Source organism: Callospermophilus lateralis, unplaced genomic scaffold (genome assembly GCF_048772815.1).
Source record: "Callospermophilus lateralis isolate mCalLat2 unplaced genomic scaffold, mCalLat2.hap1 Scaffold_91, whole genome shotgun sequence".
Classification (NCBI taxonomy): Eukaryota; Metazoa; Chordata; class Mammalia; order Rodentia; family Sciuridae; genus Callospermophilus; species Callospermophilus lateralis.
The window spans coordinates 509,653-533,078 of NW_027517238.1; the positions used below are offsets into that span (position 1 = coordinate 509,653).

The 23,426-nt window shown below is 38.7% G+C and overlaps 1 pseudogene; it reads left to right on the top strand.

The window, feature by feature from the left end:
* Nucleotides 1-799: 799 nt before the first annotated feature.
* Nucleotides 800-14,148, top strand: LOC143387392 (fibronectin-like; annotated as a pseudogene).
* Nucleotides 14,149-23,426: the final 9,278 nt, after the last annotated feature.

Here is a 23,426-nt window from a genome sequence, read left to right on the forward strand (position 1 = left end):
CAGTAGAACAATCTTCTAAAGTAGCCTAGACATATTAACCCTTATACCTGCATAGCACCTAACCTAAAGTCCTAAGAACAAAAAACAAACCACTATATGCATACAAAATCCCGAAGCCCTTTATAAATTGAAGGAATCAGCTCTAAAGAACAATAAAGCCCAACATTTACAGGCATAATCTCCCACCACAAAGGAGAGACAACAGTGATAAACAAAGTGAAAACAAATGTATAGGAGAAAGCAGTTACAAAGCAGTCAAACAGAGCAAGAAAGTAACGTGAACAACATGAAAAAACAAGGGAAAAAAGGATTACAGATAATGCAGGACAATTTAAATCTACAGGAGGACCTAGAAGCATCAGAAACATGGACAGGGAAAGAAATCAAGGCATACCTAACTCAGATGGAATGGAATCTTAGAGAAGACATGAGACAGCAAGTCCAAGAATTGAAAGTATATTTCGAAATTGAACTAAACAAACAAATTCAAACTGTAAAGAACGAGCTTTACCAGGAGATAGGGATCTTAAAAAAAAACCAAACAGTAATTTTAGAAATGCAAGAAACCTTAAACCAGATTAAAAATGCAAACGAGAATATCACAAATAGACTAGATCAAGTAGAAGTCAGAACATCAGATAATGAAGACAAAGTCTATCAACTTGAAAAGAGCATAGTCAACACTGAAAAGATGCTTAAATCTCACGAGCAATCTATTCAAGAGATGTGGGATCTCATCAAAAAACCAAATTTGAGAGTCATTGGGATAGAAGAAGGCACAGAGCTTCAAACCAAAGGAATGGACAACCTATTAAATGACACACTGACCAGCAGACCAGCTCAGGGGATCATCACCACTCTCGAGAGTAAGTAATCCAATTTTCTAGTTTCAAAATTTTCTGTATAAACAAAGAATGATAAATGATCTCTCTGGTCACTAAGTTAAAAGTGGAATGAATCCCAATGTGGAAATTGGTGGGATTCCCTTACTTTTTGACTGTTACCTTTTTTGCCCCTTCAGAAAGTATTCCACTGATACCTAAAATGAAATCCTTTCATAATGGTATAACATTGGTGTTAAAGATTAGGACTAACAGCTACTTTATGCTCCGCTTGTTAGAATTTGTTTTCCTGGAGTTAGGTCTGGGGAGGACATGTTGACTTCTACTGTATCTTAACAGCACCATAAGTATGGGATCAAATTTGGCCCAGATTTTAGTTTCTGCTCCATCAATAACTTGCTGTGCGCTCTTTCAGCCATCACATAAAGTGTCAAAAGTTCCATCATCTATAAAATAGAGATAAAATAGAATCTTTTCTGTTGAGATAAAAGATATGAAGCCCCATAAAAACGACGAAATACTAGCAATAATACTGGCTATATATACATATAATTGCTAGCTGGCCATGCTATTATAATTCCTACCACACACTTTTACAGTACAGTAAATTAATCATTTTAATACTTACTGAAGTATTTGTAGGTACTATAAAGTCAGACCTGGGAACCACTGGTAGTATTTATAAAGCTTTTCAGTTCTTCAAAGAAAAAGGCACCCAATGTAACTATTTCCATATTTCCTAATTACTGTTGAACATTCTTTGAATGCCAAGGGAGATAATCTACAAATTATTTAATCAATGTATTTTCTGAAGAGGATGTATTTTTAAAACATAAAGAAATGTTTTAAAAGATCAAAATCTCACCTATATGGGCCAGGCAGGCACTAATCTCTAGCTATAATCCCATGCAGATGTCAGCCCTCCCAGAAGGGCTCGTGTAACAGATGCTACTGAGACCACCATCACCATTAACTGGTGAACCAAGACCGAGATGATCACTGGTTTCCAAGTTGATGCTGTCCCAGCCAATGGCCAGACCCCAGTTCAGAGAACCATCGGCCCAGATGTCAGAAGCTATACCATCACAGGTGAGGGGACCCACCACCTTCACCACAAGTGACAGTCAATCAACATTCACAATGTAAACCAGCTTCTTAGTTATTCTATGTCTTATATGATTCAATTTATTTCCAATTTTTTATGATAACAAAGCTTGAAACAGTTATTCTCATACCATAACCAAAATAGTTTTGTCCTTTGAATCTCTGATTTTGGTCTAGTGTGTGGTCTCAGAGAAATGGCTTTTTATCAGATTTGTTCTTTCATCCCTATGCCCTTTCTTATTTAAAAAAAAAGTAAAATAATGTAAAACCAAAAGCAATAGGGTCTGAGGATTCGGTTCAATGGTAAAGCACTTGGTGAAGCTCTGGCTTCCATCCCCAGAAGCACAAAAAAATGAAAATAGAAAAGAAAAAAAACGAAATGGTGGTGTATAGTTCTTAGCATTAATATAGATTTTAAAAAGACATAATTAATAAAGACAAACAACATTACTTAATAAAGGTCAAAGTTCAGAGGAAATTTGATAAAATAGATCAATTTAGGTCTTTTTGTGCTGTACAATTCTGATTCCAAGTACCAAATAATGACCACCTAATTACCCTATAGAGAAAGTACACTCAGTGGGGCAGCCCTCATTCTCCAAGAGGACTGCTTCTAAAGTAGCGTTTTTGCATTTAAAAATTTATTTTAGTCGGAGGTCCTTCTCTGCAGTAGTGATTTGCTTTTAAGTATGCTCCACAATAACAGTTAATATCCACATTATGTTCTACTTTATTGTTCAAAGGTAGACCACTTCCATGGTCTGTATAAACATGGGTGGGTAGATGAGCCAAGAAAATTGCAGGTGTGTGCTTGAAAACTTTCCTAGTAAAGAAGAACACATAGAAACCATCTCCTCTCACATCCCAGGTTTGGAACCCGGCACGGACTACAAGATCTACCTGTATACCCTGAACGACAATGCCCACAGCTCCCCCGTGGTCATCGATGCCTCCACTGGTAACTGCTTTGTGCTGACGAACACCACTGGCTTGTAGTATAATCAGACACATGAACTTAAGAAACAAATGAAGGGTCTTTGTAATATGACTCCCTGTGAACCATGGGAAGAGCTTACAGAATTTCACTCTCTTAAGTCTGATTAAAAGGGCTGGGGGGGGATATGGGAGCATTTTCTTGGCTTTTATTTTCTGAGACTTAGTTTTGCTTTCTTTTAGCCATTGATGCACCATCCAACCAGTGCTTTCTGACTACCACCCCCAACTCCTTGCTGGTAGCATGGCAACCACCCCGTGCCAAGATCACTGGCTACATCATCAAATATGAGAAGCCTGGGTCCCCTCCCAGAGAAGTGGTCCCTCGGCCCCAACCTGGTGTCACAGAGGCCACTATTACTGGTATTGTGCTCCCTCCCTTTCCTCTTTACTCCCTCTGACAGTCTATGTCTTGAAACTCCATCTGTATCTTTGATGCTATATCATGAGAACGGGAAGCCCTGCACTTCAAAAGACATTCTCCACACAGTACCCTCCATATGACATGACGTTCTATTCTGCCCATCAGGCCTAGAACCTGGAACCGAGTACACAATCTACATCATTGCCCTGAAGAACAACCAGAAGAGTGAGCCCCTGATTGGGAGGAAAAAGACAGGTAAAAAGCACTTTCCAGGTAATGAGAGGAATGTTAAGACTAAACTAATGAATGATGGATTTTGCATTGTGAAAAGGGTTTCTCCATGTTTTGATGCGTATCTCTTGGATGTTTTTTCTAATTGCCCAGTGTATATTTTGTACTCTCTGACAGGAGGAATAACTGAACATCCTCTGTAGAATTCCATTTTATTTATTTATTTATTTATTAAAAGGCCAGTCAATATAAAACCTTGTTATTACCTTTCAAAAATTCATATCTGATATAAAATATAAAACCAAGTTGTTATTGCTATTCTTCTATACTTTGTGTTGACTATTTTTTTTTTAAAAAAAGGAGGGATAGAAACCCCTCCCATTGTCTTATTATTTGATTTCTGAAATTTGGAACTAAATAATGTTTTACTTTGTCATTCAGTCTTAGTTCAATTTGGAGAAAATGCTGTACATATGGCAATAGGAAAGCTTTCAAAACAAATATGTGTTCTTACCTCTTTTTACCATTTCCAACCATGAAAACTATTGATTTAAACCTCTGCAATGCTCATACTTCTGATTTAAACCTCTGTAATTCTCATACTTCTGATACTGACATGATCGCTGTGGATTCTAGTTCCTATAATTTGTTTCTCAGGTTTAAAAAGAGAATGGGGTGGGGAGGCACTACACATTGCAGTTTCATTAGGCTTAATTTGAACAGAGGCAGCTTCTGTGGTGTTCAATGGTTCAAAGCTTTGTGTCTCTAACAAATTCATGCTAACACTTTTTTTTTTCTAAACTATAAAGAAACCTTTGAGAAAAATCAAAAAGTTTTCTTTCTGGGAAAAAGTGGTTTTTTTTGTAATCTGAGAACTGCTGGTTTTCCAGGGGCTTTGATCAGGTTGATAAACAATCTTCATTGCCTGAATTGATAATGGTTGCTACTTACTGAAACTTAACGCACTTTGCTTTTTTTGCTATAACCTCTCTTGGCTAGATGAGCTTCCCCAACTGGTAACCCTTCCTCACCCCAAACTTCAAGGACCAGAGATCTTGGATGTTCCCTCCACAGTACCAAAGACCCCATTCATCACCAGCCCTGGGGTTGACAATGGAAATGGTATTCAGCTTCCTGGCACAAGCCATTGGCAGCCCAGTTTGGGGCAACAAATGGTCATGAGGAACATGGTTTTAGGAGAACCACACCACCCACAGCAGTCACTCCCGTAAGGCATAGGCCAAAACCATACTCGCCGAATATAGATGAGATTCATGTCCCCAGGGAAGAAGTAGACTACCACCTCTACCCTCACATTAGGGAGCTCAATCCAAATGCCTCTACAGGACAAGAAGTTCTCTCTCAGACAACCATCTCTTGGACTCCATTCCAGGACAGTTCTGAGTATATCATTTCATGTCAGCCCATTGGCACGACAGAAGAAACCTTACAGGTAATCAGCTCCCTCCCTGCCTGTGGCTGGGAAGCTCAGAAAGGAATAAATTAGAGGAAAGAAGTGACAAAGTTTTCCTTCTGGGAAAGTGTTTTGTAATCTGAGAATTGCTGATTTCCCCAGGGGCTTTGATCAGGTTGATAAATAGTCTTCATTGCTTGAATTGATAATGGTTATTAATTGGTAATGGTTATCAATTCCCATGGGCTTCTTACTAGTAGGATTAAGAGGCTCTGATGTAAAATGGCTACTTCTAGAACTTTTAGAGAGATGGCACATTTAAGCACTGATCATTTATTAAAAGTCCATATGGCTCTACTTGGGAGGATGTACCAGAGAGCGTCATTAGCTTTTATTCAGTAGAGAATGAAATCATTTGTATTATCTTCACACATTGGAGGCTCCATAGTAAGATGAACAAAGAGATGATCTTAGAAAAGAAGAAAGATATTCCACTGAATTTACATTTGTGCACCATTCTTAGTTTGTCCTTGAAGAATCCCATTATCTGTAGTATATACAAGGAAAAAGAATGTAAGAGGAGATGTGCATGTCAGCTGTTAGAAGTAACGGATTCTCTTACTAAAACCCCATCCTTTAATTTGCCCCACTGGCACAGTTTTTTAAAATGACTATGTTGTGGGAGATTCCTGAGCTTAGAAACCTGAGTTTGAGGATGTGCCATTGTTTTAAGGACTCTGTATTGTGTTGTGGTCTACTGCCCACTGTGCATGGCCTGCCTGTCTCCACAGAGAGCAGTGTCTGTGCTTGATGTGAAAGGATCATGCAGGGCTTCCATGGGCTTCTACAGAGCCACATCTAGTAGGATTAAGAGGCGGCTAGTGTCATTGAGGGCTCCTGCTAACTATGGAGCACATAGGCAGACTTTGGGTAGGAAAATCTGAGAGAAGTGACAATTCCATGCTCATTCCATTTCTCTCCTTGGCCAGTTGGGACTCCTATATACCCCTGGTCTTTATTAGTTCCCCTTTGATTTGCTTAAACAGTGAGGGTTAATGATAAGGGACCAGGGGAGCCCGCATCTGTTCTTTACTATAATGCTCTCTCCCCATTTTGGCTGTACCAATAATTGCAGTTCCGAGTTCCTGGAACTTCCACCAGTACCACTCTGACAAGCCTTACCCGAGGGGCCACCTACATCATCCTAGTGGAGGCAATGAAAAACCTGAAGAGGCACAAGGTTCTGGAGGAGGTTGTGACTGTGGGCAACCCTGGTATGTAAATTCACATGTGGTTTAGGCACATGCTCCTTGTTGGACTGCACCAGAGAAGGCTTTTCCTAGTGACTGTTCCTTTGTTGCTTGTTGCCTTGCAACTGTGGGAAGTGTGCCTACCATCAATATGAAGTACATGAGCAACCTTAAGTTCATTTAACTTTAAGTGTCCTCACCAACACACATGCAGTGTTAGGATGACAGGCCAGTTTTTTAGCCCAAAAGTATTGAATCCTTCCCAGTGTCTTGAGTTGATATGAGGCACTGGTTTCCTGGTATACTTTCCCGTACCCCTTCCTTCTCACCATGCTGTGGTCCCCTAGAGTGATTCTTAGTACCAACACTAATGGGAAATTCTCCTCTGCAACCCATTTTTATCCAAAGAGCTTCCTAATTCTAAAGTTATTTCACTTTTTTTCTCCTGATGATATAGGTGTAAAACCATCATAAAGGTTAAATGACCATTGACTTTATTGTGGGGTGGGGAATGGGTATTGGGGATTGAGTTACATCCCCTGCCCTTTTTATTTTTTATTTTGAGATAGGAGCTTGCTAAGTTGCTTAGGGCCTTGCTAAATTGCTGAAGCTGGCCTACCATAGCCTCCTAAGTAGCTTGAGTTTCCAGGCATGTGCCACTGTGCCCGGCAACCACTCACTCTTCTTTGTAGCACTTTGCAAGTCCTTTCAAGCCAGTAGCATGCCACCTGGCTTTTACTTTGCAGCAGCTGATGTTATTCACCCAGGAACATGAGATAGGAAAAAATCAAAATCGTGAATCCTGAATCCTGAATCTTCCCATTGGAAGGGTCTCTCTCCACACCAAAAAGGAGTGGTAACTCATGTCTATGCCATGTGACAGAATTCCATCCTAGGGTCCAGTTATATAACTTCAGCCTTATTCTTCATCTGACAAAAGACTACTATTTTATATGTGTAAACTTTGGTGAATTATAGCAGCTAACTGCTGGCAGGCTGGGGGGAGGTTCTTTTGTCTTTGTTATTAGGTATTGCATTTTGTGGCTTTAATGGCAAAATTGTTGTGTGAAAGGAATTTTTGAGAGCATAAAGGTTTTTGTGCTTTTCCACATCTTTTTATTTTCTTTAAAAGATTCCATCTCCATAACATTAGTTACGATAGAATTTTAACTCCTGAATATTTTTGGAATAATGAATCCCCATTTAACAGTCTTAAGTTCTTTCTGTTTTTCTTTCCTACTCCGTATTCCTGGCAGTGGTGTTCTTCATGATAGCCAGGGTCTCTTGACTTTGGCTATTGGTATCAGGGACTGAACTCAGGGGCATTCAACCACTGAGCCATATCCCCAGTCCTTTTTAAAAGTTTTTATTTTGAGACAGGGCCTTGCTATTTTTCTGAGGCTGGCCATAAACTTTCAATCCTTCTACCTCAGCCTCTTGAGTCGCTGGGATTCCAGGTGTGTACCCAGCATGCCTGGCTTACACAAATTATTTTAAAACAAGTTTTTCTAAAACATAAAGAGACAAGATCTTCGGTCACATGATGAGACTGTTACTTAGTCCTAACTCATGTACTTCCCATTTGATTTCTCCTATTTGAAACAGTTGGTTTTATTAATAAAATCAGTTTTACTATCATAATAACTATTTTGCAAAATCTAGGATTTCCAAACTATTATGCAAAAAGATGCAATAATAAAAGTGAAGACTGCATTATAACAGTATATAAAAATGCTAAGACCTTTGCATCATAAGCAGAAGGTAGCCTCTGATAATATTTCTTAGTTTAGTGAGCACTTTCTACAGGTTGGCAAAAGGACAATACATTGGCTTCTTGGCCTCGTGAGAGAGATGTTAAATAATTAACTCAAGGTCACTCAGGTCCTGATGGAGAGGCATTGCTACCCTTGTTCTTACCTGGCTTAAATTGCCTCAAGGTCGATTCCATGTTCTATAAAGTAGATTTACCAGATTTGATCATTTTTACAATTGAAGACAAAAGTGAAAGATGGTCTCCTTTTCAGATGCTGGTGGCAAGTGTCCATTGGCTACACCTTTACATCATTTATGAGAGTGGCTGATACATCCATGGAGCAGATGGAATTTTAGAGCTACCGGAATTTTTCTGTTAGATTAAGTCATTGTATATAATGTTCTGGTTTCTTCTTCTTCTTCCAAACCACAAATAATAGGTCTCTTTTGCTTTTTCTTCCTTTTGCTCATAGGCCCAAACCAACCTATTGATGACACCTGCTTTGACCCCTACTCGGCTTCCCATTATGACATTGGAGATGAATGGGAGCGAATATCTGAAACTGGTTTTAAACTCACGTGCCAGTGCTTGGGCTTTGGCAGTGGGCATTTCAGATGCGATTCATCTAGTGAGTAGAGTAGCTTGCTCTGACCATCCACTCTTCCTCCATCTCCTCCAGTTCCATACATTCGCATGAACGTACCAAGGAGTCATGTTTGGTAGACACAAGCTCTTCCAAATATTTGAGAAAACTGTTGGACTCAAAGTAACATTTTGCATCATTGAAAAATGATGGGAAAATTTACTTGTTGAATATTGCTTCATTTCAAGTCGTATGCTAATACAACTACTGATTAAAGCAAGTTGTTGGTGATGCTTTTGAAATTTTCTGTTAAGTCAAACTCAGTGGAGTCAGTTCTCATTGAGAGTACCAGTCAGAGAAACCCCAATTCTCTTTTAATCTTTAGTGTTAAATGTGGTTCAAGATGATGATTCATATTCATACTCATTTAGCACAAATCAAACATACACATGTACACACACACTCTCACATTATATACACACATCACAAATACACATTGAATATGTGTGCGTGCACACACACACACACACACACACACACACACACACACACACACACCAGCCACATAGTTTGAATATTGCTAGTAATGTAAAGGAAAATGTACAGATATACTACTTGTCCATAATTTAAAAGCCACTTCACCAAAATATATTTGATTTTCAAATTATAGAGATTTTAATGTTTCAAATTACAGTGATCCTAGGATTATCTATTGTGCTTTGAGAGTTACTATTAGAATTTATAACCTTTCACTTATCCTTTGATTTTAGGAGATATAATCATTATTGACCAATGGTTCATTTTTACAGGTGTTAACCATTATACCATATAAACAACCCTTTTATCAACTTTTACAGAAATCATATTCATGGAAGTAAAACAGAACAGATTTTTAAAGATTTCTTAAAAGTTGTTAGTTGACTTGTATACATGAAATGGCTTAATCCAGATTGAAATTCAAAAGCCAACTGATTTTTACAGTGTAGACTTCTGAGCTTGGCCACCTGAAAATGGTATATAAAATTGGGAGGCTGAGCAGAAGTATGGGTGTGCACTGCGGTAGAGTTGGGTGTGCTAACATGTGGCAGCAATGAGGTGGTTGGTTTTTAACTTCTGAAAATGAACTACTTTCTTAAAGTCTGCCTGTTTTTTTGCCTGCGTAAGTATTAGGTGCAATTGTGGGAGCAGAAGTCTAGGGTTGTTTATGAGTGTCTTTAGATCAACTTACATATTCTTTGCTTGAATGTCATAGTTGTTTAATGCCTTTTCTTCCAATTTGAGAAGACTGAATTGTTGATTTTATAAATTAGAAGAAAAAATGCATTCTGATGTAAACTTCCTAAGTGTGTTCTATTTAGTATAAATCTCAGAGACTAAAAGTCATCTTTTACATATGGTAAAGGCATAGAACTTGTGGATCCTCTTCAGCACCAGGTCTCTATTTGTAGGGATGATAGCCAGGGTTTATCATTGTTTTGTCATCTATGTTTATTCTTTCTTTCAACTTACATGCAAGAGGTCATGGCAGAAAGAAAATGCTGATCTGTTTCATTGCACTTCTTTGTATCTAAGGTCTCTGCAAATCCAAAACTGACTTTAAATATATATATATATATATATATATATATATATATATATATATATATATATATATATATATATATATATTCCTAAAAGACTACTCTGATCCTTCTTTCATTCACCACAATTTTAAACCTTAATGAAAATTTAAATGGAAATCATTGACCAAGTGCTATGACATGATTACTGCGGAGTGCCTTAAAATGGCCTAGAAAATAATAAATAGTAGAAACTGTATTTTTAAGTTCAACTGAAGAATCAGTTCACAGTAGGGATTGTGACCTTTAACTTGTCATTCTTTCCAGATATGTGGATTTTAAAATCCTATATCCCAGTGTGCTTTTCTCTTGAGAGTCAGAACACAAATAACTCTGCCTGTGATTTTCCCACCCACATAGAATGGTGCTACGACAATGATGTGAACTACAAGATTGGGGAGAAGTGGACTCGCAGGGCAGACAACGGCGAGATGCTGAGCTGCACGTGTCTGGGCAATGGGAAATGAGAATTCAAGTGCAATCCCGGTACATCATTGAGAATGGTTTCTGGAGCTCTATTGGCACACCCACTTCCATTAGGGGCTGTAACGCCCATTCACAGGATGGACTGGAGACTTTAGGTCCCCTTGAGGTTTGAACAGAGGCTTTGTTCATCTTTTGATTTGGAAAAGTGGAGGTGAGCCTCAAAAAGGAGTCATGATGGAATGTTATTACAGGCCACTTTAGCACTTTTCTGAGTATTTTGATCATTATCTGCAGTGAAAATGGTGGAAGAAGTCTCTATTGGTCAGTCAATTCAACTTTTAAAATATGATTTCCATTGAACCTATTAGATCTAGTTTGTGGAAATGCTGCCTTAAGATCTGAGAAGTAGTACCTCTCTTATGATGATTCATATAAATTTGAGTAATTTGGACTTTGGTGATACAAATTTAGGATAAAATAGAACCCACCCTTGTATCAAGCTGAGTCTGCATTGCTGTTCTTGGTCTTACATGTGCTTCTGATTTGTGCCTACATGTAGATGGAACAACATGCTACGATGATGGGAAGGTTTACCAGGTGGGAGAACGGTGGTAGAAGGAATTTTTAGGTGCCATTTGTTCCTGCACATGCTTTGGAGGCCAGCAGGTAAGATGGGATGTGCCAGGTTCCCTGCAATTTAGATATGACACAGGGGAGGCTCCTGTATTTACATGCTGTGTGCAAGGTGCCTCCATGCCTCTTATGAAGAGTTGATAAGACTCTGGAGCATCCTCCCTGAGAATGGCAGACAGCCCCTCCCCATGCCTGCTCTTCTCAGGCTGTTCTGTTCTTCAGCACTGGAAGTGTTACCTGCTATGGAGCACTGAGTAGCCAGCTCTATGCTGATGGACAATTTCCCTGTGGCCTTGTTGTGAAATATTTCAAATAATACTTTGGGTCTAAGAAAATTCCACTTTGTGCCCTCTCTTAGTCCAAATATATATCCTTGTACTAGCTCTACTAATATGCTAAGTAAATGGGACAAACAGGAAATGAGAAGTGGTCATGGCTCTACTTAATGATATAGTCAGAAATTAAATTAGTATGTATTTAAAATCAAGCTAATTAAGGAAGGTTTTTGAGTTGAGTCTGACAAATACAGTTCTGACTATACTGGAGTCAGCAAGAAAGGGTTTATGGAAAAGAGAAGAATAAACTGGCTGGACTTGGGGTGTCTCAGATTTGGTTGAGGGAGCAGAAGGACAGTAAGCACACCCCCAGGGACAGGATGAACTGGCCCAGGTGGGCTCCATGAACCAAACCTCTGCCTAAGTGTCTTCTTGTCAAAAATTAGATGGCAAAAAAATTTAAGCCAGTACTCCTCAGCTATTTCTAATATATGCCCTCCTTCATTGTAACAACAGAATGCTGTGCCTCTCCCAAATAAGTAAAATTTCAAAGGGAAATGACTCTTGTAACTGGAAAGTAATGGAAGGTCATCGTCCTTCGTTTTCAATGGAGACATGCCTTTCCTAACAACACTCCAAATTCTGATCCATGGGAAGGAAACATGCTTACACCCCAGGCGAGGTCCACAGTATGATATATTTGGCATTAACCAGTTACAGATGCACAAGAAGAGAATGAGCATGATGGAAAATGTACTTTGGGGAGATTCATCTGGCAACAGGGAAGCTTCTTCAGGGTTCTCTCTGCATCACCTTACCAAGGGACACAGTCCAAGGAAACTGATCTGATTCCATCCCTAGAGTGTGAAGTTGGTCTCTTTCTTTCAAACCCCACCTCTTTCTCTCATAAAGACCGATCATAGAACTCAGTCATCTTGGTATAAAAATGTGTAAAGGAGAATTTATTGGGAAGTAGACATTGGTCACACTTCAGTCACTTTGTTACTTAATGAACATGAAACCTTTCCCCTGTGACCCCTATTCTGTTCCAAAGTGCTCAATGAACCACTTATGACAGGAGTAGGAACATTCCTGATTCTGTAGGTAGACATTGACCTGTATTATGTTAGGTGTTATGGGAAGTAGGCTACAAAATGGAAAATGTCTAGAATATATAAAAGATATGAAATAATGTATAAAATATATTTAAAAAAATAAGAAAGAATATATTATTGTTCTTTGGGTTGCAAGAGGAAAGTCCTGTTCAAGTTAAGTGGGCAAAAATGTCTCCCATAACTGAAAAGTTCTGTATCTACCAGCTTGAGGGGCAGCTCCCACCATGGCATATGGAGTCTGTTGCTCTTGGGCTACCTTTTCTTTTCTAGTAGATTCCCTGCTTATGGTAACATCCATGACCAGCTTCAAATTTACCGTCTCCCAATTTAGGAACAGAGAAAGAGAACTCTCATTTCCTCACACTTCAGGCAAAAATCTGAGAGAGCTTTATTGGTGTAGCGTGGTCTGTTCCTATGCTCCACTCCATTGCTGGCCAGAGACAAGACTTCCATGTTACTGGCCAGGGTGGTTTAGGAAGGGAGTAGCCATACAATGCTGGAAAGACCATGGCTAGCATCAGCCCAACTCCATGGTGGCAGCCCCAAACCATGGCCCATTGTGTGACTTCCCTCTCTGTCTCAGCAAGCCACTCCTCTCCCCTGGATCTCTATTTCCTTTGCTGTATAATGAAGGTATGTGTCTATGTGGTCTCAAGTCTCTTTTAAAAGCTCTAGGATTCTTTGAAACAATCTCTTCCATCATCTAGTATTAAAAAAAAAAACATTGCTGAGGATGTTGGGACTGCAATCAAACTTAGCAGACTGAGTGGGATTTAGATAGGAAGAGAAGAGAGGAAATTCCAGGAGAAAGACAAAGTGTATGCAGAGGCCAGTGTGAGCTTTGGTGATAAACCAAAATGTATTCCAAGAGTTGCAAATGCATGAGATTCTCATCAGTGCTTCTTTAGTGATTAACTGCTTATATTTGACCAATGCACAAGAGCTGAAATTCTTAACTCAAGCACTAATTATGATGCCCTTGGGATGTCTGTCATAAGCTCCATTTGTTTCATCTCTCTCCTCCAGGGTTGGCTCTGTGACAACTGTTACAGACCAGGTGGTTCAACTGTTCCTGAAGGCCCCTCCTCAGGTCACTCCCCCAACCAGTATACACCGAGATATCATCAGAGAACAAACACTATAAGTCAATTTGCCCCTGTAGACTCTCCCTAAATGTAATTGGGTGCATGACAGGGAATCTCTTTCTGCAGATTCCTTTCTTCTGAATGAACCAAATATTTGTTGTTGTTGTTGTTGTTGTTTTAAAGATCTCTTAAGTGACTTGTGTGGAATACTGTATCCTAAAGCATCATTGAATTTTTGAACATCTCTCATTGCTCAGTATATGGCTGGGATCTTCAAACTAGAAAGTTTCTTTTCTATGAACAGTTGTCACAAGTCTCCCCTTCCAACCCACACCCCCATATACTTTATAGAGTATTTGCTACTGATTCTCTTCTTCTTCCATTAACAGAATGTTGATTGCCCAATCGAATGTTTCATGCCTTTAGATGTGCAGGGTGACAAAGAAGATTCCAGAGAGTAATATTTGCAACCCAACGGAACAAGCATCTGTGTCTGCCATGGTCTATCCGAAGTCGAGTGATGTTAGCAGATCCCATCTTTGAATGTTTGTTTCTTTTCTTAGCCTTTTCCTCTGGAGACTCCAGCTTCAGCTCAACTCACAGCTTCTCCAAGCATCACCCTGGGAAGTGTTTTGAGACTTTTCTCATAAATGAGGGCAGTATGTTGCCTATTCTGCTTCAGAATAGTCAATACTGCTCAGTATTTTAAATGAAATGATTCTCTGTGTGATTTGGTTTGCATAATGTATTGAATAATGTTACCAAAAGTTTAAATAGGAAAGTTGCCCAAACACTTCTGCTTTCATTTAATTGTCTGGCCCACAATACTATAGGAATGGCGTGTCCTTGCTACTGTGATATTTAAAATATCCACAGTATTCACTTCTTCCAAATGATTCTAACAGTTGCTTAGAAGTGTCTTTCTCTTACCTGTTATTTATCAATTTTTCTCAGTATTTTTATACAGATAAAAAATTGTATTGAAGACACTTGGTATGCGGTTGACAAGAGAAATTTGGTATAATTATGGTTGGTGATTATTTTTTATACTGTATGTGCCAAAGCTTTACTACTGTGGAAAGACAACTGTTTTAATAAAAGATTTACATTCCACAACTTGGAGACCACTTCTTTTTATATCAGGTATTTGGGGAGAAAATAATAATCACCATGAATGTTCTTTTTCTTTTCAATTCATCAAACATTTAGATAGCTCTGACATGCAAGGCTCTTTAATTCTTGGGTTACTTCTGTACAAGGCTTTCTGCTTTTTGCTGCAAAAACAGCTTCACTTTTGTCATTTCTCCACTCTTCAAGAGCAGAGAGATTTATGTTTTTTCCCTTAACAGATTTAAGTAGCCTCTCATCTTTATGAAACATGCCAGCTAGCACTTCAGAAGCATAATTGAAACAACCTTTAGTTGCTTTTTTCTAGGCATTATTATTCTTCCCTCCCTCCCTCCCTCCTCCTCCTTTCCTTCCTTCATTGAATAAACATCTTTTCAAATAGATTACTTGTGAGGAAAATAAAAGGATAGCTGAGCTGTTAGTACTTCCCTGCACTATACTATTCAAGTAGCTTTGTCTTAGGGAATCCCCACAGTATAATAACCTCATCCAATCTGTCTTAATTCATGTCGACTGACACTTTAGCATGACTTGATAAACTACCATCTCAACAGTTGCCTTACTCATGGTCTGCAAAGATCATTTCCTTTTCAATTTCACCTTGGGGAAGCAACAAAACTCTGAGATTAAATATGACATTCAGGGGTGGGGGTATAGCTCAGCGGCAGAATGCTTGCCTAGACTGCATGAGGCCCTGAGTTTGATGCTTAGTACCATGAAAAAAAAAGAAATAAAGAAAAGAAAAGAAGCTGGGCATGCCTCCAATTCCAGTGGCTTCAGAATCTGAGGCACAAAGATCAAGTTCAAGTCCAGCTTCAGCAATTTAGTGAGATTCTCTCTCAAAACAAAAGTGCTAGGTGCTAGGGATGTAAAGCTTCATGGTAAAGCACCTCTGGGTTAAATCTCCAGGAGAGAGAGAGCAAGAGAGAGAGAGGGAAGGAAGGAGGGAGGGAGAAACCCTTTAAAAATCTCACTTTCAGAATAGTAAATCATGGCATAGGAAATAGTTGATTAATAATTAATAAAAATTCAGGAAGCATGTTTTTATATTATATACACATTTGAATTGATTTAGTTTATAAAATGCTTTGACATTTAGTATCTCATTTGGGGGAGATTTTATAGAGACTACAGGTCAGATGAGTTTTCCTTAGCAATATACAGACCCAGACTCCAGATATCTATCTATCTATTTATTTATTTATTTTACAATCGTCTTTTATTTATTTATTTATTCTTAAATATTTATTTATTTATTTTTTTAGTTATCGGCGGACACAACATCTTTGTTTGTATGTGGTGCTGAGGATCGAACCCGGGCCACACGAATGCCAGGCGAGCGCGCTACCGCTTGAGCCACATCCCCAGCCTCCCAGATATCTATTTAATATCACTAATCTTTCAGCTTTACCAGTCTATCAGTTACAGCCTAGCTGTTCCATGTCTATTAAAACAACACAAAAAACACAGATCAAAGTGATATTAAATGACTCTCAGACATAAGTGGGTTACCCCTGCTCATGGAAGAGAAGACTAGGACCTAGGACCAACCTACACAGTATACAGTAGGTAATTCTATCAAAGACGTCTGCCCAAGAGAAAGCAAACCCTCATAGGTGAGGGACCAAGCAGCACCTCAGCTTAAGCTTAAAAGGTATTTATATCTGAAAATAAAGTCTACTGGATCTTCTCTGACATAACTTTCCTATGTTCACATATGAATACACCATCAGTGAAACTCCACATCACGTACAACCACAAGAATGGGATCTTAATTAAAACAAGTTATACTCCATGTATGTATAATATGTCAAAATACACTCTACTGTCATGTATCTAAAAAGAATAAACAAATATAAATTATTTTAAAAAACAATCTACTGGATTTTCAAAAGCAGTATAGTAAACTTATGAATTAAACTCAGAACAAATCAAGTAAATATAAATGCTCTGTTCTGTCTGGGCATTACAATGCAAGACATGTATAATAATCTTTTTTTATTAACCATTTCTCGGCAAAATCATTCAAAATAAAAACTAAGTATTTCCAAAGATCTATTACAGTTTTTAATTGACTCATGTGACTGTTCCCACTGAGAATTCTCTAAGCAAGGCAGATCAAAAAGACATAATTAAAAGACCGATCTGGATTTAGGCAACAAATGGGAAGAAAAACCAGGTGAAAGTAAAAGTAATAAATATTATCAGGTTTTAAAAAGAAAAATAAAGGTTTTTAAGTTTTACAGTGCCTTGCTGTGCTTGATTTGTAGTAAAATTTGTTGTGTATTAATATTGTTTTCAGATCTAATGACCTAAAAGAATTATGCCAATTACCTATAATAATATCACTGTGTATGTAAGGCACACTTTCTGGGGAGGTGAATAGAGAAATAATCAGGTGGATACTACAAGTTTAGGAAATGACTTTTTCTATTTAATTATATTTCCATTGAAAATTCTGTTCCATTTCTAGTTGTATGAAACTCATTAAAGTGATTAAGAAACATCACATCAGCACATTTAAGTGCTGAAATTGCTTCCTATTCAGTAAGTTCCCATTACTGTGGTAGGGAAAGTGGCAGGCTACAATTTTAAAAGTCTCATTTTCAGGGAATACAATGCTGTTTTTTTTTTTTAAAGTTTCCTGTTGGGACTCCTCATGTTTGGGGATATTTTAAGATTGTCCCCAGGACAGCAAAGCAGAAGCACGTACAGATGACCTTAGACTAAGAAAGTTCTTTTCAAGAGTGATGGCACTTAGGTTTGCAATGCGAATTGTTTTCATGATCATGTTGTCCCATTCCATAATCTCATTAAAATAAGATTCAATTTGAATTGCAAACAAAAATCTATATAAAATACAAATAAGGGAAAGAAAATGCCGTGTGTAATAAAAAAGCAAGAGAAATGGTGCTTCAGAAGCTAAAAGCCCCAAATGGAAAATTCCTTTTTTAACATTCCTCAGTAAAGCCGGATATAGATATTAAAGTGTGTTTTACATTACCTTGAATTCTTTTTTTTACTTACTCTTTAGAGACATACGGAATTTAACAATTCTAGAAGCTAAGTTTATCTCTAAAACAGTTTTTATGTGGGGTCTCCCAAAGGCTTTGAAATTAGCATTGGTTGGGGATGGCAGGAAGTCACAGGAAGCACTCTGCACTCCAGGGTTGGAGTCACCTGTCCTGTGTGCTGTGCACCACAGTAGGCTCCCTTAGGTCAAACAAATTGAAGATCAGGAATTCTTCCAAGGAGCTCATTGTATGACAGTACTTTGGAAATTGCCATTTCCTTCCAGAAAGGAGGCACTACCTTTGCCAGGTGACCACTAATCAGGACTTTAAATGTAAACTGCCAGTCTCTGTCTCAGCGTTGGTTGCAAAATGCTCAACAACCAAATACTGTGTTATGGCTTGGCTAGGCGGTGTCCACCAAGAGCTCCTGTATCAATGCAGGGATCTTCAGATAAAACGATTATAGACTGTGAGAGCTGAAACCTAATCAGTGGATTAATCCATTTGGTGGATTAGTAATTTGAAAGGAATACTGTCCTAGGTGGTAACTGTGGGCAGGTGGGACATGGCTGGAGAAGTGGATCTCTATGGTGTGCCATTGAAGAGTTAATCTTCTCTGTGGCCCCTTGCCCCTTCTCCCTCTGCTTCCTGGCTGCCATAAACCAAGCAGGGCTGTTCTACCGTACCCTTCCACCATGACATTCTGCCTCACCTTGGGTCCAGAGAAATAGAGTCAGCCCTGGATGGACTGAATTCTTTGAAACCATGAACCAAAATAAACTTTTCCTCCCCTAAATCATTCTTGTTAGGTATTTGATCACAGCAATGAAAAACTGACTAACACACACTGAACAGCTATTTTGACTCAAAAGCATCCTTGCTCTGGTGGAGGAATTGAAACCCTCCTACATTGCTGGTAGAAAGGAAAATGGTGCTGCAGCTCTGGAAAACAGTCTGGTGGCATCTAAAAAAGCTAAATATAGACTTACCATATGATCTTGCATTTCCACTCCAAATACCCAAGAGAAATGAAAATATAAGTTAGGATCAAAACTTGTACACAAATGCTCACAGTAACATTATTCATATCAGCCAAAAAGTAGAAACAACCCAAATGTCTATCAACTGAATGGATAAACAAAATGTGGTGTATCCATGTGATGGGATATTTGTCTATGAAAAGGAATAAAGTATTGGTACACTCTGCAACTCCAAGTTTCAAAACATTATGCAAAGTAAAAGTTAGATGCAAAAACATTATGCTAAGTGACCCCATTTGAAAATGCCCAACATAGGTCAAACCCATAAAAACAGAAAACAGATAAGTGGTGGCCTAAGGCTGGGGGAAAGAGAAAATGGGAGAGTATGAGTAATAGAAACAAAGCTTCTTTTTAGGACAGAGAAGATATTATGGGACTAGATAGTGGTGATGGCTGCACAGCTTTGTGAATATACTTAAAATCACTGAATTATATACTTCAAAATGGTTAAAATGGTAAACTTCATGTGATTTTATCTTGATAAAGAAAAATATACTTTACAGAAAGTATCTTTTATATCCCTCTGCTTATTTCTAAGAAGTAAAAAACAGAATAGATGAAGGTTGAAAGAACTCAGGAACTTTCTGGTTACCAATCTGAAATGTAAGTAAAAATATCCAAAAATACACACTATTTTTGATAGTGATACCCATAAATTAATATCATCTCCCACTACTCCCTATGCCTCCATATACATAAAAATAATATGAAAAACAGCTTTTATCATGTCCCAGGTGATGTTCCAAGTGTCCTTAGTATTTTTTTTATTCCCTCTTTGGAGCAACCCTATAAAGTGAATATTATAGTTACCATCATCCTATAAGTAGAAAGTAGGAAAGGCTAAATGAATTGCCTAAGGTCCCCATGGCTTGTGAGTCATAGAGCTGGGACTCCAAGCTGATAGATTAGCTCCAGGGCACATGATTTTAACCAGAAGCTCTTCAGTCTCTGCAAGGAGTGAATCTATCTCCATTGTACAAAAGCAGCAAACTCCAAGAGGCTAAGGCACCCACCCATGATCACCCAGCTGCTAAGTGGAAAACAAGGTGGCATTTATCCTAAAAGACACACAGCTGATTTTCTGGAAAAAGAGGTGTGATCAAGAACAAAAATGTACACGGCTGCTGGCAAAGTTCTATTTCATGACCTCACTGATGATGAATGGATGTTTTTTTTTTTTTAATTTTTTTAATGAGAGAATTTTTTAATATTTATTTTTTAGTATTTGGTGGACACAACATCTTTGACTGTATGTGGTGCTGAGGATCGAACCCGGGCCGCACGCATGCCAAGGCGAGCACGCTACCGCTTGAGCCACATCCCCAGCCCCATGAATGGATGTTTAAAAGGTACTCTTTATAGATTTTTCATGCACTTTTTCCATGATTGCTTACAATTTGTTTTGTTTTGCTTTGTTTTAGATAAATTTGTGCCTTGCAATGTTCAGCAACAATAAGGTTTAAGAATATCTAAATAAGAAAGGCAGTAGAATGAACCGGACCTAACTTTCCCGTGGATACATGACCAGTGTAACTCTACATCACTTTTAATCACAAAAATGGGCAATTATACTCCGTGTATGAAAAATATGTCAAAATACATTCTACTCTCATGTATAACTAAAAAATTGTTTTAGATTTTTAAAAAGAATATCTAAGAATGGAAGTCACTGGGGAGCTTAGAGCCCTTCAGGTTTTTGTGCTGAGAAACTGACTAGGCTTCAAAAAGAAGGTGCTCCTGGTGTCATAGGACCAGGCAACAGACTGAGTGAAGAGCGGCTCCAATGGATAATACAAACAATAAGGGATGCTTCTCCCTGTGCCCCAGTACTCCCCAATTTAAAGTTTATTGATCTAGGTTTATTTTATGGGTCTTCTGCCCCTCTTTACCACTGAAATAACAGGCATGAGGTCTTTATGCTTTTCATTTAAACATCAGTCTTGAGGGGTTTGTTTTTATTCATCCCCTCTCCCATGCTGCGGAATTCAACCCAGGGGTATCCCCAGCCATTTTATTTTGGGACAGGCCTGACCAGGTTGCCCAGGCTGGCCTTGAATGTGTAATCCACCATCCTCAGGTTCCCGAGTCACTGGAATTAATGCTTGCACCACCATAATTGGCCAGTCTTGAGGTTTTGTTTGTTTGGGGTTGTTGTTATTGTTTTTGTACCAGGGATTAAACCCAGAGACACTTAACCACTGAGCCACATTCCCAGTCCATTTTGGTTTCTATTTTGAGATAGGGTTTAGTTAAAATGCTGAGGCTGGCTTTAAACTTGCAACCTTCTTACCTCAGACTCCCAAACTGCTGGATTACAGAGATGTGTTCAAGGTTTTTGATGTGTGAATAGCAGTAGAAAGACTAGGCTAATGGGTTCCAGTTTTCTCACCAGGTGCACCCAACCCTCAGTCCCCTTCCTGAACTCTTGCTGACCAGGATGAGGAAGCACCAGTCACTCTGACTCAAGCTCCAGCCAGAGCAGCCAGCACCCAGGGGCAATATGAGTGCAGGAACCAACGCACCAAGACCTTTCAAGATAAAGTGGCTAAATGAAAAATAACAGTAGATTACAGATTCACAGAAATATTCATAGATGTGAAAAATGTAAATCTGGAAATGATCAGCTCCATAGATGAGACAAACAGCATATTTAAAAAGAAAGTAATGAAGATCATGTATTGAGTGTGCAGCTGCTTCTCAGTGTACGGTGAAGTCACGTCCCAGTAAACTCATTCTAAGTTGAAACTATCGCACATTGAAGATGCACTTCATATACCTACTGAACACCGCAGCTTACCAGCACAATATGCTACAGAGGTCAGTAGTTTGGAGCCAAGATCAATGGCTGGAAGCTACAGATTGCTGTTGTTTCCCAGCTTGAGTATTGCAGTGTGTATGGTTCCTACTGAATTCATCTTTTTTGCAATGTTGCAGAATTTAAAAATTATGACTGGTCTTTTAATACTTTTTGAATATTTATTGCCTAACCATGCTTACACAAATATTCTTAAAATAGTACTACAAAACACAAACACTGTTGTATAACTCTTCCAAGTTAATCCATTTCTTCTTGCTATTTTACATTTGCAGAAAAGAGGACTGTGTAAGAACTGAAATTTCATCATTACCATTCATATTACTTCCTAGGCTGGAGGCACAATACATAATTTTTAAACTCAAAATATTAATGGTTGGTGGAATTACATGTGTAAGCATGATTAGGCAATATAGTGTTAAATAGAGCAAAAACTGTTTCAATAATTATATCTTATGTGTGTGTGTGTGTGTGTGTGTGTGTGTGTGTGTGTGTATTATTAGGGACTGAACCTAATACTACATATGCTATACAGATGCCTTACTATGCTACACTTGCCCCCCCAAAATGATGTCCTTAATATTAACCTTTGGTCAAGATAAAAAAATACTCAGTAGCTTGGGAAAGACAAAAAATATACTTAATAATTTATAATGGCCCTCAGCACAAATCTATTAACTATTTATTGCTATATAGCATATTATTCCAAAACTCCATGACTTCCAACAGGTAGGTGTCTCTCTATTTGTTGGCAGGAATTCATGGAATGCTCCAGTGAGCAACTGTGGCTCAGACATCCCAAGAGGTAGAAGCCAGGTGTTGCCAGAACCTGGAGCTGGAAACTCTCCTTTCGGGGTGACTCCTTCACAATGCTGGCAGCCAGTGGAACCAAGGAAGGTTCTTTTCTCAAGCAGGTCGCTGAGACCTCCTTACAACAAGGCCTGGGCCCATCCCAGAGTGGCAGGTCATACAAGACACTAAGGCTGAGGCTGCAATGTCTTATGACCTACCTGCTGAAGTTATGTATTTTTTTCTGCAATACTTTTAGCCTGGGTCAATGGGGCAGAGTACTACTAATGGATGGAAGGTGTGTTAATATATAAATGACTCAAAAAGATGACCTTGAAGAATATTTGAAAAGTTCTAAGGGAATAGATTAAAGACATGAGAAATGGGTAGGATTTATTTATAAAGGGGAACAATGCCAAAAGGTTTTAGAAGACCAGATGTATGATGTAAGTAAGCAGTCATGACCACTTGCAGGACACGTGCACACACCATCCTGCCTGCTTCAGGGAGGCATTGCCCTCTCATAGCCCTAACCCTCAGTACAAAAGGAGAATGTTGGGTCTATCTGGGAACCAAAATATGGACTACGTGGAAAGTTTATTTTTGATGCTAGGGATTGAATCCAGGGTCTCATGTACACTAAGAATACACTCTATCACTGAGCCACACCCTTAGACTTCTATTTTTCATTTTTTTTCGTGGGGGAAGAGGGAACTAACGATTGAACTCAGGGGCACTCGACCACTGAGTCACATCCCCGGACCTATTTTTTGTATTTTATTTAGAGGCAGGTTCTCACTGAGTTGCTTAGCACTTCACTTTTGCTGAGGCTTGCTTTGAACTCATCATCCTCCTGCCTGGGCCTCCTAAGCTGCTGGGATTACAGGCTTGCATCACTCAGCCCAGCTCTCTTTTGTTTTCTATGTCGTTCCAAAGGACAGAGGTTGATAGGC